The sequence below is a fragment of the Pinus tabuliformis genome, chromosome 1_1, assembly GCF_031772625.1.
Source record: "Pinus tabuliformis cultivar Carrire ecotype Pingquan chromosome 1_1, CPIR1, whole genome shotgun sequence".
Taxonomy (NCBI): Eukaryota; Viridiplantae; Streptophyta; class Pinopsida; order Pinales; family Pinaceae; genus Pinus; species Pinus tabuliformis.
Window position 1 is genome coordinate 248,203,692 of NC_142297.1, and position 15,553 is coordinate 248,219,244.

Genomic DNA, 15,553 nt, shown 5'->3' on the forward strand with positions numbered 1-15,553 from the left:
TCGAACTGCTCCATTGCTAAAGACTTCATCAATCTCATATGGCCCAAGCCAATGAGTTTGAAACTTTCCTTTGAAGTCTTTGAATTTCGAATCAAACAATAGAGCCTAATCTCCTCTCTGAAACTTTCTTTCTTTGATATGACGATCATGCCATTTAGATCTTTGGTGCTGAACTAGATCGGTCCTTAGAATTGCATCTTGTCTTATTTCATCTAGTTCATTTAGCTGGTCCATTCTGTGTCTTTGAGCTTCTGAGAGGTTCATTCCCAATTGGACTGCCATCTTGAAGGTCTTGATTTGGAACTCAATAGGAAGCAGGACTTCCTTCCCATAAACAAGTTCATAGGGAGAATGTCCTGTTGTGTTCTTCCATGTAGTCCTATAGGCCCATAAGGCTTCAGGGAGCCTTTCCGCCCAATCTCTTCTATGAAGATGAACAGTCTTGGTGATAATGCCCTCAAGAACTTTATTGGTAGATTCCACTTGACCATTGGATTGCGGATGGTAGGGAGTAGACGTTTTGTGCTTGATCTTATATTCCTCCATCAGCTTCTCCATCAAATTAGATGTAAATTGGCTGCCTTGATCTGTCACAATTTCCCTTGGGACACCAAAACGAGTGAAAATATCCTCAAAAAGAAATTGAACAACTGAATTTTCAGTCACAGAAGGCAATGCTTTTGCTTCTACCCACTTAGTAACATAATCAGTACAAACCAGTATATACTTCTTTTGCTTTGATGGTGGATTAATTGGTCCAACGAAATCTAGAGCCCATTTCTCAAAGGGTTCGATGCATACCTGAGGCTGTAGAGGCATTTCATTTGAAGGAGTTGGTTTCCCAACTCTTTGGCAGCTGTCACACCTTTTAACATATTGCTTTGCGTCTTTAAAGAGAGAAGGCCAATAATATCCTAGAGAAAGGTTTTTATAGGCTGTCCTTTTGTCAGCAAAGTGCCCGCCGCAAGGTTCATCATGACATGCCTTAAGGATGTCAGGCATTTCATCTTCCTGAACACACCTTTTGATTATACAATCTGGCCCTGTTTTGAACAATTCATTAGAAATCCAAGAATAATGTGAACTCTCCCGAATGATTTTCCTTTTCTCATTAGGAAATAAGTGTAGAGGAAGCTTCCCTGTAACAAGATAATTAGCCATATCTGCATACCAAGGAGTCTTGGTAGTCACTGCAAACAAGTATTCATCTGGAAACTTATCTTCTACTGGAGAATCCTCATTAGTGTTTTGGATTCTAGACAAGAAATCAGCTACTGTGTTTTGCTTTCCAGGTCTATCTAACACAGTAATGTTGAATTCTTGTAAGAGTAAAAGCCATCTTGTAACTCTACCATTAGTGACAGGTTTGTTCATTAAGTATCTTATGGCAGAGTGATCAGTATGGACAAAGGTTTCATAGCCGGTTATGTAGTGTCTAAACTTGTTGATTGCATGTACCACAGCTAAGAACTCTTTTTCTGTAACAGTATAATTTAACTCAGTAGGAGTCAAATTCTTACTTGTGTAATAAATGGCATAAGGGATCAAATCCTTTTGTCCCAAAACGGCTCCTAGAGCTGCATCTGAAGCATCAGTAGAGATGTGGAAAGGGAGTTTCCAATTTGGCCCCCTTAAGATGGGTGCTTTAGATATTCTAGACTTTAAAGCTTCAAAGGCAGATTGACACTCAGGATGCCATTTAAACTCACAGTCTTTGGTAAGCAATTTGAAAAGAGGAGATGCTATCCTAGTGAAGTTTTCAATAAATCTTCTGTAATACCCAGTAAACCCAAGAAAACTTCTAACATCCTTCTGGCAATTTGGAACAGGTAACTTAGAGATGACTTCAACTTTGGATTTATCAACCTTGATCCCATCTCCTGAAATATGATGTCCTAAAACAATCCCTTCAGTAAACATCATAAAACACTTTTCATGACTTAAAGAAAGATTTGTTTCCTTACATCTTACCAGTACTTTTTCCAAATTTTCCAAAGCTTCTTCAAATGTATTACCATAAACTGTGAAATCGTCCATGTATACCTCTACACAATCATGAATCAGATCTGAAAAGATTCCTAATACAGCTCTTTGAAATGTAGCAGGTGCATTGCACAATCCAAAGGGGAGTACTCGGTAGGCAAAAGTTCCCCAAGGACAAGTAAATGTGGTTTTGTCTTGATCTTCAGGTGCTACCTGAATTTGATTGTACCCACTAAAACCATCCAAGAATGAGAAATACTTTTTATGATCCGGATTTAAGCAGGAACGCAATAGATTACAGAGATAACCTTAAATACAGAGATGCGATAACCATAAATACAGAGATGCAGCGGAAATAATACTTCATTTCATTACTGTAAAATACTGAAATATGTTTACAAACAGAAATGGAAAGAAACCAGCTAGGGCGATGGTAGCTTATCTCTGAGAAGAGATGTGGTGGCTACATGCCTCTGAACTGTTCCGAATTGTATTACAATGAGGCTCGAAGGCCTATTTATTGTTGAGAAACAATGGAAAACCCTTCACATCCCGAAACCTAACCCTAGAAGATGAAACGCCAAATTGTGGGCCCCGTTTGGGTAAATTGGTACATCAATTTCCCGGGGTTGTAACTTTGGCATATGATCTCCGTTTGACGCGTATGATAGCTCGTTAGAAAGATCTATCCGAGTACTACCACTTTGGGAGGAAACATCGGTCCATGGACCCATGTTGCCCTAGAATCCCAAAAAAACGTCGTTTAGGGCCTCAAAACGGCTCCGGAAGTTCAGGACCCGAAAAACTGCTAAAAATAGTAAACTGTGCTGTAATTTAGGAAACTGAAAAGACTGAAAGAGATAGTTGTGGGGGTCCAAATGGGTTGGTGGGTGGCCACCAACATCCACCTGGATCATTCCTCCCCCCTTAGGAAGCAATGGTCCCCATTGCGTTGAGTTCCTCCATCTGCTGAACTTGTCCTGCAATCTCTGATGTGTCCAATGATGGTGGGAAGCATGGTCGATGATGGTCCACATTGAACATTTGGTGCAAGTGAACGAATGGAGGAATGATGTGATCCAAAGCATTGTTCCCCATAGCCTTGGTACTTCTGTAAGGATCATGTCGGAGTGATCTGAGCTTCTGATGGGTTCTGGTAAGGCGTTCTTTCTGTCGATGCAACCAGAGTTTGTTGCCCACCTGAAACTTGTGTGGTACCCATGTGGGTGAGGAGAAGTTGTTCCTGTATTTTGTCATGACCGTATTCCTTTGCTGCTGCTGCTGTGTAGAGGAACCCTTTGCAGGGGTCATGGATGTAGCAACGATCTTCCCCTTACTTTGGGAGTGAACCAGACAGATGAATTTCCTGGTCTGTGATATGAGCTTGCTGCCTTTTTTGGTAGTGATCAAAGATGTGGTGGTAGGTGGGGCTGCCTCCGGTATCCTGTATAATGAATTATTCAAAGAAATAATAACAGCACGAGGCCTTGACTCATACACAGCATGTCGCCTCCACAAGTATGGCTGGCCTAATAATACATCACAAACATCCAGAGGTGTAACATCACACAATACCTCGTCTGTGAAGGGCTTGATGTTGTATGTAAGGCGGCACTGTTGGCGAACTTTCAGATCTCGTCCTTCGTGAAGCCACCCGATACTGTACGGCTGTGGGTGTGGTGTAATCGGGAGGTCCAACCGCTTCACGACCTCTGCTGAAATAAGGTTCTTTTGGGTGCCACTGTCGACAATGAATTGTAGCGGCGAACCCTTCACCCGCATCTGTGAGTGGAACAGATGCTCCCCCTCTTCTGGATTTTCGAGCTCATCTTTCTGGATCTTGGCAGTGGCAATAGTGGCACTGGGATCTGCATCAATGATCTGCTTCCCTTTGCCATTACTCTTGTCAGGTTCTGGCTCAGGGTCGGAACATGCATCTGATTCGGAAGCCTTCAACTCAGCCACTAGCGATTGCTTGGTCCGACACTCACTTGTGTTATGAGTGGGTCTCTTGTGGAACTCGCACCACTTCCCTGTGTCCTTCTTCGGCTTCATGGTGGTGTTCTTTTCTTGCGGCTTCGACGGGTTGTCTTGGGTCACCCCGCCTTGGCTTTGTCCTTTGGGCTTCGGATTTCCAGATCCAAAGTCTCGCTTCTTCTGTTTGTATTTTTGCTTGATTTTGACAGTGTATCGGTATGCTGTGCCGAGTGAGGGGATGTTCAAGAACCCCATCTCTTCCTGGATGTATCTGTGTAGGCAGCCGCGGTATTTGAGTACCAGATGCAGCTCAGAATCTTTGATACCCAACTGTGTGCGAAGGGTATGAAAAATGTTTGTGAACTCCGGCACATCTTGGTCTCGTCCCTGCCGCAGTGTGGTCCATTTGATGTATTTGTCCTCATAGCTTCCGACAGGGTAGTACTGCTCCTTGATGGCATCCCGGAAGTCATTCCAAGTGGGTGCGGCTGAAAATAGTGAGCCTGTACTTTCATCCTTCTGCTCGCAGTAGGTTTCCCACCAGTCCTTGACGTGGGGTGCTGCTTTGAGAAGAGCGAAAACAATCTTTTCCCGACTTGAAAATTCATGAACAGAAAAATACCCATCTAGCAGATTTAACCATTTATCTACGGCATCTGCGTCTATTTGACCCTCGAAGATGGGGATTTCAAAATTAACTTGTACCTTAAACGGTGTGGCATTTCCAGAGTCGTTGTTGGAAGCCGATGCGTCACCTCTGGGTAGCCGCTGAAGGATTTGCGCAAAGCTATCCATCATCGCGTTCCTTTGCCGCTCGAGCGCTTCTTCGAGCAAGATTTTGATAGGATCTCCTGCCCCCTCGTCTTTCTTCTCATCCGCCATGGGAGGCCGTCGGGATTTTCGAGGCTGGTCTTGCGAAGGTTCGACCAGTTCAAGCCCTAACTCCTTATATCCCGACCTCGTTGGGGACATGCAAAGAAAAACAGAGAAAAAGCAGACTGCTCTGATACCACTGATCCGGATTTAAGCAGGAACGCAATAGATTATAGAGATAACCATAAATACAGAGATGCGATAACCATAAATACAGAGATGCAGCGGAAATAATACTTCATTTCATTACTGTAAAATACTGAAATATGTTTACAAACAGAAATGGAAAGAAACCAGCTAGGGCGATGGTAGCTTATCTCTGAGAAGAGATGTGGTGGCTACATGCCTTTGAACTGTTCCGAATTGTATTACAATGAGGCTCGAAGGCCTATTTATTGTTGAGAAACAATGGAAAACCCTTCACATCCCGAAACCTAACCCTAGAAGATGAAACGCCAAATTGTGGGCCCCGTTTGGGTAAATTGGTACATCAATTTCCCGGGGTTGTAACTTTGGCATACGATCTCCGTTTGACGCGTATGATAGCTCGTTAGAAATATCTATCTGAGTAATACCACTTTGGGAGGCAACATCGGTCCGTGGACCCATGTTGCCCCAGAATCCCAAAAAAATGTCGTTTAGGGCCTCAAAACGGCTCCGGAAGTTCAGGAACCGAAAAACTGCTAAAAATAGTAAACTGTGCTGTAATTTAGGAAACTGAAAAGACTGAAAGAGACAGTTGTGGGGGTCCAAATGGGTTGGTGGGTGGCCACCAACATCCACCTGGATCATTTTACCTGCTAAAGTGTCTAGTACCTGATCAATAAAAGGTAAAGGAAAATGATCCTTTAAGGTTGCCCTTGTTCAATTCTCGATAATCAATGCAAACTCTCCATTTACCGTTCTTTTTGGGCACTATAACCAAGGGAGAAACCCATTGGCTATCTGAAATGGGGTAAATGAAGTTTACCTTGAGCAATTTCTGGAGTTCTTCTTTCACGATTTCCCTAAGGTTTGGATTCATCCTTCTTTGTGGTTGCCTAATAGGTCTGCTATTCTCTTCAATGTAGATGTGATGAATACAAGTCTTAGGATCGATTCCTTTCATGTCAGTGTATTCCCATGCAAAGGCAGTGGAATGTTTTTGCAACAGTTTAGTTAATTCTTCTTGTTGTGGTCTTCCCAAGTTTTTGTTAATGTTTAATGTTTTTCCTGGTAGGATTTCAACTGTAGAACTACCAAACTCTTCCATTGAGAAGAAAGACATTTGTCTAGAGGAGAGATATTCAATGTCCGCATCTATCTGAAAATGTTCAGAGTCATATTCTAAAGATACTTCAAAATTTTCTAATGTATTTAGAATTTGACTATCCTCACTGATCTCAGAGATGGTTAGAACTGGTTGTATAGTATCTTCATCCTCTACCCATTCATCTTCTCCTATTTCTGTTATAGCTTTTTCTGGGGGATACAAGTTGAACTTCTTGGTGGAATTACCATCTGATATATACATGTCTCCAGACCTACAGCTTATGAAAGCATCAGCTGTGGCCAGCCAAGGTCTTCCTAAAATAAGAGGATGTCCTCCTAGATTATTCTTGGGAGTTAAAATCATAAAATCAACTGGATACTCCCAAGAATCTAGAGAGACTGGAATATCTTCCAATACACCATCAGGTTTAATGATTGATCTATCTGCAAGTTGCAGCAAAGTAGGTGTAAAGAGAAGATTAGGAAGCTTTAACTGATCCATGGTCTGTCTACTCATGATGTTGATCGCGGCCCCTAAGTCAATCAGAGTATTTGGGATTTCAACCCCATTAATATGAGTTTTGACAATAGGGCTACCGGGATCTACATACTTTTGCATGGTAATCTTACCCATCATTATGTCTGCAATTTTTCCAACTAGATGTATCCTTTTAGTATCTCTGGTTCTTTTTACTGTTTTCTTCAAACTCAACTCCTTTATTGTCTTCGCTAGAATGGGAATTTCCTTAATGGCTTGTAACAAGGGAATCTTGATACATACATTCTTCAATTCATCTAGGAAGTTATAGTCAGGCACCCATATCTGCTTTTCCACCCCTTTGTCAATTTGCAATCTTTCAGGAAAGGGAGGTGTAGCTAAAGGTGTAGGTTGCTCGACTATGGGAGTTGTAGAGGTTGATTCTTTTTCTTTTTCTTTTTGGATATTTTGGTTTTGAAGTGATACTTCAGAACCTTTATTGACTTTGAGAGATTCCTCCTCAGAAATGCTTGGTTGTTGAACACTTGTAGAAGGTTGATCTAAGATTCTACCTGATCTAAGTTGTACTTCATTGAGAGGAACAACCATATAGGTAGGGAATGGTTGACCTTCCATCATGTAAGCATTTTGAGGGTTCCTATTATTTGGATTTGGTAATGGCTGAGAGGGAAGTTGATTTGATTTCTGCTGGGATTGAAGTGCTAATTGAGAATTTTGATTTTGTGGAGCAGGTTGTTGTTGTTGAGGGTATGGCAATGATAGTTGTTGACCTTGGTTTGGAAGTTGTGGAGCTTGCTGATTCTGAAATGATGGAGGATATTGATAGAATTGTGCAAATCTCCCATAAGGATTTTGCATGCTTTGCATCCATGCTTGGAAAGCATTTTGAGGTTGAGGCCAAGGTTGTTGCCAAGGATTCCAACTTGGTTGGGATTGAGAATTCATAGAGTTGTTAAACCCTTGATTCTGTTGTCCTTGCCAAGGTCTCCTTGCAATAAAACAGAGAGATTCAAGTGTATCTGGATCCTCTTGAAAGACTTCTTTGAGGCCAGGAATTGAGGGACAATCCTTGGTCTCATGAGTTTCTGAGCAAATTACACATGTTTCTTCAACGTGTGCATCTAAGGGACATTCCCTTAAAGCATGTTTCTTTCTACATTTCGGGCAAAAGATAGCCAAAGCCTCAGCTTCTGCTTTTTGTTTATTGTGAATCTTAAGGGTATCAAGTTGTTCACTAAGACTCCCTAAGATGTCAGTTTTAAATTCATCAAGCATACTGCCGATTTCAGCCCTACTCACTGATCCTGTTGCAGATTTATTCGCCCTAAGGAGAGAAGGATCTCTAGGCCCTTTTTGAGTTTTTGATTTTCCCCTTGAGAGATGGATACAAAGTTCTGCTATGTCATTGAGAGAAAGTTGAGAAATATCCCCTTTCCCCATCATGTTTAAGATGTCTATCAATTCATCCCTAATGGCTTTTAATAAGAGGGCTTTTAAGGTCTCTTCATCCAAGGTATTCATTTTTGCTCTTTTCAAGTTATATGGAAACCTTTCAAGTAAATCTTCTAGACTCTCATCTTCTTTTTGTATCATTTTAAAAACCTCGTCCTTGTGATTAGTAGGCATGCAATAGTCTAAATACCTATCCAAAAATGTCTGTTTCATCTCATCCCAAGTCCTAATGGATTGAGTGAGTAACCCCATGAACCATTTCAAGGCTTGATCCTTCAGTGTTGAAGGGAACGACTTGAGTTTCTGAGAGTCATCCAGGTAGTCATAAGTTCGACACACCACTTCAAACTCAAATAAGAATGTTTCAGGGTCCTCAGTCCTTAACCCATGGAAGTTAGGGAGGACAGATGGTGATATGTTTTTCATAGTGACTCGGGAATCCTCATTAACAATGGGAAACCCAAATGAATTATCCCCATTTCTATTTCCTCCTCCAATGGGACCTCTACCTCCATTATTGTTATTGTTATTTCCTCCTCCTCCTCTACCTCTACCTCTACCTCTACCTCCTCCTTCTTCCTCTGCCATGATGATTCTCCTAGGGATTTCAAAATCTTCTGGTTCCTCTACAAAAGGTGAATGAGAAGAGATTTCTCCTTCTTCTTCAGATGATTCCAATTCCTCAATTACAATTGGTCTTCCTGTAGGAGAAAGAGAAGAGTCTCTTCCTGGTTCAAACTCAATAGAAGGTGTAGGAGAGTCAACTCTTGGCTCTTGAATTCCAGGAATTCTAGGACTAGGAGTTTCGGTTGGAGGTAAGGGGGGTGTCTCTTGTCTATCCCTTGAAGCAGATGGACTTGTAAAAATTGAACTTCGAGCTCTAGCTAAAAACCGTCCTCTAGAATCTCTAGCTCTATGCATGTCATTTTTTTATTTTTTCTTCAAGTCAAGTTAATAGTTCTTTTTTTGATCTTCCAGTTCACTCTAGGTGCAAGAAGAGAGCATACTCAAGAAACTACTAAATCAATAACTTTCTCCTTTCTGATCCTCCAGATCACTTTGAAGTGCAAGAGGAGAGCATACTTGGATAGGTTATTAACCTCTTTCCTTGAAATTTTTTTATGTTTTTTTTTCCTAAGTATGGCTACTTAATTTCACTTCCCCGGAAACGACACCAAAATGTTTAGTCAATTTAGTGTTTCTAAATTGATGTCATTAATTGTCAACTCGGGGCTCGTAAGCTGATGAAGTGAAGGTGTACTATATGTACTTAAGCAACCTCTTAGAGTTTTTTTTTGTCGTTTGGGGGTGTTGTTTGTGGTTGATTTATCTTCCTAAAATGGAGTGATGATTATAGACAGATGAGTGCAAGTGTGTGAAAAGTGAGTTCTAGATGAGTGAAAGTGTGTGATTGGTGATTTCTAGTTACTTGCTGAATTTGTAAAGGAAAAGAACTTGAAAGAAATGAATAACTTGAAATGACTTGAAAGCAAATGACCACGTTCTAATGGCATTAGTCTCTACCCATATTTCTGCAAATAAAAGAAACAAGAAAAATCACTTCAAGGACTGATGATAATGGTTATCTCTTCCTAACTCCCTGCTTCTACCACATAGTACTGTGTAAAACACGATTAGGAAGTAGCTAAAGACAAATCCAAGAATTGATAAAAACTCTAAGTGACAAATTATGACACTACTAAGCCTTTTTCATCATATTGCTTCCTACATATGTGATTATGTGTAACAAGTGGAAAAAGTATTAGTGCCACAAGCCAAGACTACTTAAAAACAAGCTGCAATTAATTAGTGTTCTGTTCTCTTGAAAGATAAACCATTCATGATAAAGAGAGCATAAATTAGTTAGCATCCAACTTGTAAAACTAAGCTAAAAACTAATCTAGAAAACAGAGTAAAAAGGGCAGCATTACGAATAAGACAACTGCAACTACCATTAGATATTAAAGCAAATACAACACACTCAATCCCGGGTAGAAACCTGCAAAGAAGCAAATCTGATCAGTGAAAATAAAGGCTGCAGCAATGAAAAGAAATCAAGTTGTACATAACTCAAGAAAAGGAAATGCTGTATGTGAAATAAAGAAATTGCAGAAGTATAAACATGAAATACTTATACAAGGGCAATCATGAACGGGGGCCCTCCATCCATACAACCCACAGAAAACTCAGATGCTTTAAAACTTCAAAACAGCACTGTTTCCATTACTTCATATGCAGAAATACATAGTCAAAAGTGCTGGAACAACTCTATAAAAACAGAGTTCAGAAAAGTGCTAAAATTCTCACAAGTTCATAAACTACAGTAGCTAAAAAGTTAACATAAGCGTACGCAGACGCAAGTATTTATAGGCATCTGCAAGATGGCCTAATGCGTAAAGCATAAAACAGAAAATAAACTGAAATTCATGCATATTAAAGGTGCAGTGAACACGTCATATGCTTCATGGTCGAGCTGGAGGTCCTGGTCATTATGGGCAATGAATCCAGCATTAGATCATGTTCCCCATGGCTTACAAAACACGGACAAGTCATCTTTTCCACCGACGTGACCAAACAGCTTACGCATCAAGGTTAAGCTGCCTTTATTTGACCGTAACTTGACCCCCTTTGACCGGAGGTACAGATGACGTGGCTGGCTGAACTGATGGCACAGGAACCTCGAGCACATATATTCCAACATGCCCATGTGGCTCGTTATGCAAAATAGCACGTGGAACCTTGAGATCAACAAAATGGCTGCGGGATCATCAGATGGCTGCGGAATCAGCAGATGGTTGCGGAATCAGCAGATGGCTGCGGAATGCCTGTAAGTATGTCAAAAACTAAACAAAACAGTCACCCATTAGCAAAGCTCACTTGATCATGTTTAATGACAACTAATGTAATGATCTGGGTGGAAAATGAGGCAAAAGAGAGAGGAAAGTGATGAAAACAGTAGGTAATGATGGATGATAAGGTGTAAAGTAGAGGCTCTACATTGGGAATGGAGGATATTGAGGAAAATATCGAGGATATTGTGGATGGATCCCATACTTTCCTTGCAAACCCTGTTGCGAAGATTGGTTTTGGGATTGATATGACCAATGTTGCAAAGGAAAGGGTGTGCTCCAATTACTTTGAGATGGATGTACATAAGCTTGAAATTGTGAATTAGGCTCTTGTATCATATAACATTGAATAAGATGCGATGGCCCTCTTGGAGATACCTAACATAGATGCATTGGCAATTGACTTGATCCATTGTCCTATTGGTAAAATTCCTTCAACCTTGGTAATGATGGACGATATTTAACATTATGTGATTTTGTATGGACAACACAAATATCAAAATCTTCTTTTTCTTCATTTTGCATTTTTAACATTTCTACTTGTTCACTTAGATTGCTACGACTTTTTTTTAAAGCTATCAAGAAAATTTCCAAATTTAACTTGACTTACCGATATTGATGTTGATTTACTTACTCTTTCCTTTCCTCTTGATATTTTTTTGCATGTTTCACAAATTTCTTCAAATGATAGTTGGTATACATCACCTCCACTCATGAGATCAAGGAAATCAATCCACTCACCCCTAATTGTTCTAAGTAATAGGGTTTTTAGTGTGTCAGATACTAAATGATGTAGTTTTTTCATCTTAACATTATACAAGAACCTCTATATTAGATCCTCTAGACCCTCATCTTCTCTTTGATTCATTCTAAATATTTATTCTTTAAGATCATGATCTTTATATTTTTCTAGAAATAGCTTTTTCATATCATTCCACGATCTTATTGAATTGGTCCCTAAACTCACGAAAAATTTAAGAGCTCTACCCTTCAATGTTGCCGGAAACAATCTCAGTTTTTGAGTTTTTAATAAGTAACCATAAGATCTACAAAAGCTTCAAATTCAAAGAGAAAGGTTTCCAGATCATTTGACCTTAGGCCATCAAATTTTGGAAGAAACGATGGAGGGATGTTCTTCCTGTGTACTCTAACATTAGTATCTTGAATGGGGAATCGGAGAGGATCTTCCTCATCGTTATTTTGTCCATCCATTTCTTCTACATTCTTTTCCATCTCTTCTTCTTCGACCTGCAAAAGTGGATGGTGATATGGCTCTTACTGCACCATGTGATCAAATGGGGGGGGGGGGTGGGTTGGTGTTGGACACACACACACACACACACATATATATTATGATTGAATGAAAATACTAATGCAATGCACTTTCCTATTTCTAAAATGAAATATGTCTAATTCAATTATTTTTTGTTTTTTCAAAAGGTAAAAAGAAATGAATCAACTAGGGAAGAAAACAATGCATACTTTGAAACCTCCCCGATAATGGCGCTAAAGAGTGATGAACCTTTTTATTGGGTTCATACAAACTTAAGGGGTATCAGCACTATATGTGCAACATACAATGTGTCCTTCATGTGCTGTCATGATGTAATGGAGTGCATGTACTAAAATGAAATCCCAAACTAATTATAGAAAATAAAATGCTTGAAATGGAAACCTTAACCTATTGCAAGAAATAAAGTACAAGGAAAGAAACTTATTCTAATTGCATAAAGATCATGAACTAAATGTAAAAGAAACCTAACTTAACCCTATTTATCACATGTGATGATTTAAAGTAACTGAGCATGGAGTCTAATCTAGGGGGTATTAACTCCTATGTGCATGTGCTAATTAAGAAATAAAAAGAACTATTTTTCTTTATCTTTTCATTTTATAAATGAAAATGCTAATCTTTCCTTATTCTTTGGTAGGGGAGACAAGTGTGGATGAAGAGGGGTACAATGGTTTTGATGACTTTGAGGTCAGGTAGAGGCCTAATCCTAGCTTAAACGATGATTTTTCTCATTTTGGGTTCAAAATAGGCTGCTAGAGGATTTCCTATAGGATGTCTACACAATGTACTAGTTCCTATAGGATGTCTATAGGATCCCCTATTTTATTACAAAAAACAGGATGAAAGCTTAGGAAGTGGTCTAGAAGATGGAATGGAGCTTGGGAAAGGTGGAAAATGGAAGAATAAGGCACGAAGGTGGTGGAAACTACCCAGAACTCAAGCAAGGGCTTCAAGATGGGTAGATTTGCTCAATGGAAATGGTAATTTTTGCTTATAAAACAAGAATTTGGAATGAGACTTTAGTGGATTTTGGCGACATGGGTGGATGAGGTGAGATGAGACTTCACTGCAATGTAGAATCTCCTACAAAAACACACATTATTGTCTGCATCTATCCACACATTCATATATACATGGGAAAGATTTATTAAATAATGGAAAATTACTATCCTAAAATCGAAAAATTCGAGAAATAGTGAGCTATTAAATCCGTCAAATGCCTAATGTAATAAAGTGAAAAAGCAATGGGGTAAATTTTGTTATTAAATAGAATGTTCCTTTGATCTAATTCACGTGGATCAACTCGATTGAAGCTCATTAACTTGCTCTAAAAAATAGCAGAAATTTATTGTTCTTTGCTACAAAGGAATTCCAGAAATCTAGATTTGGGAATAAGAAGACTAATCCAAGCAGCTCAATGATTACTCTGACCTTATAAACCTTTTCCAATGTTGAAATGATGCTTGTGATCCTGCAAAATAACTTACATGGACCATTTAATCCAATCCTACAACAAGAAATCATTAATACTAAATGCAGAGATAGAAAGAAAAGAAAACAAGAGATGCGTGTGAATAAGGAGTGAAAAGAAGGAAAGAAAATCATACAAAAATGGCTTTGAGGCTCCTAGGATGGCCAAGCTCAAGGAAAATAAGATAAATATGGGGGAGAACAAGATTTAGATGCTAAACATGACATCAAACTTCATTATTTTCATCAATACAATTACATCCCTGCAAGAAAATAAAATGGAGTTGCAAAAATACGAGTTTTCTCCACAAGACGACTAATAAAAATATGTCTCTAGAGGAAAATTTGACTCGGTACTTATGAAAAATTATTAGGAATCATTCCCCATGAAAGGAGGAAGCTTTCCCCACCAAAATCCCTTGATTAGTGGATCTGGTTCTCAATACTAGGAATCTGCATTAAATGGCAAAGAACACATTCCTAGATTTTCTCAATCATTGGAGTTCCACAATCTGTCATAATTCCATAATATATTATTGATTTAATATTTAATATTTATCCTCCTATAGTAGGGATCAAGTCCCTATATTATCTCCTCCTCGAAATCTTCATAATCTGCCAAATATTCTCATAATATTCCACAAAAATAAATAATATTAGGCACAAATATGCAATTATTCATAAACCTTCATAATGAATATATTAAAGTTAAAATTAAATTATCTAATGTGAAAAGAGAGGTTTAATGTGTTGAAGGATGGTTAGATGGGCCTTAATTTATGTTTACTTTAGAGTCATGGACCTTAATTTATGTCTGATTTAGAGGCCCATTAATTGCTCTGATACCACTAATATGCATTTTACAAGGAATTAAACGAAAGGTAGGAAATGAAATTCAACATACTGTTGGTACCATCGCATGACCTCCTTTTTTCCTCCTAAAACATATCATTTGCCTACCTCTTTCCATCATACATTTCTTATATCCCTTGAAATCGATTAGTTAATAGTACTATAGTTATTAAAATGCATTAAAATTGATTTAGGAGTTTTATGTTAAAGAATTAGGAATTTTTGGTAAAATGACTACAGGAAGTTACAACATCCTGTAATTGGTTTATTGTTTGACATGTGGCATGACAGCTAGGCTAGAGCGAAGGGTAGGGATGACAAGTAGAATGTCCAAGCATGGACGAATACCTATCCTATAGCAGAACCGACCCTCCTACATGCACGGTCAACGATGGTCAAAGTATAGTATGTTGGCGACAAAGGCAGTAACAGCATAACATTCTAAACTGATTTAGTTTTGTTCCTTTTTTAAATCAGTTCAGAATAGAAACGTTTTAAAATTCATGACATGATAAAAGCGGCAACATCCGCATCATGAATGTACATTCGTTTTCGAAATGTAAGGGTTGTAAAGACATATGTAAACACAGTTCTGTGTAGTTAGTGTTGGTTGTCATTGTATCATTTTGAAAATAGAGTTTTGAACTTAATACCAAGAACACGGTTGCAGTCACGATTTTCCTTGTTGCGTTGATTCTATAATCAGTTGATCACAGTCCAGTATATCTCTGAAACGCGGACGGGCCCTACGTTAAACTGGTATACTGTCATTTCTTTTTATTCGCAACTTAGGGTATTAAATGGTATGCACAGCAATTAGAATTAGTTTTTTATTTCAATAGAATGCGTATGGGTGATGTTTATGATAGTGCTTGAACAGTTCATCACTGAGATTGTGAATCGTATCTTGTAAGGGATTCGATCCTTTGTTGTCTTTTAAAGCAATGTCATGAACTCTGTTACCATTTTAAAGTATGCTTATGCTTTCAGTATGTCTTTATCTTTCATGAATATTAGTGAATGCTGAGTATTTGCTGAACAGGGGTTTTATGC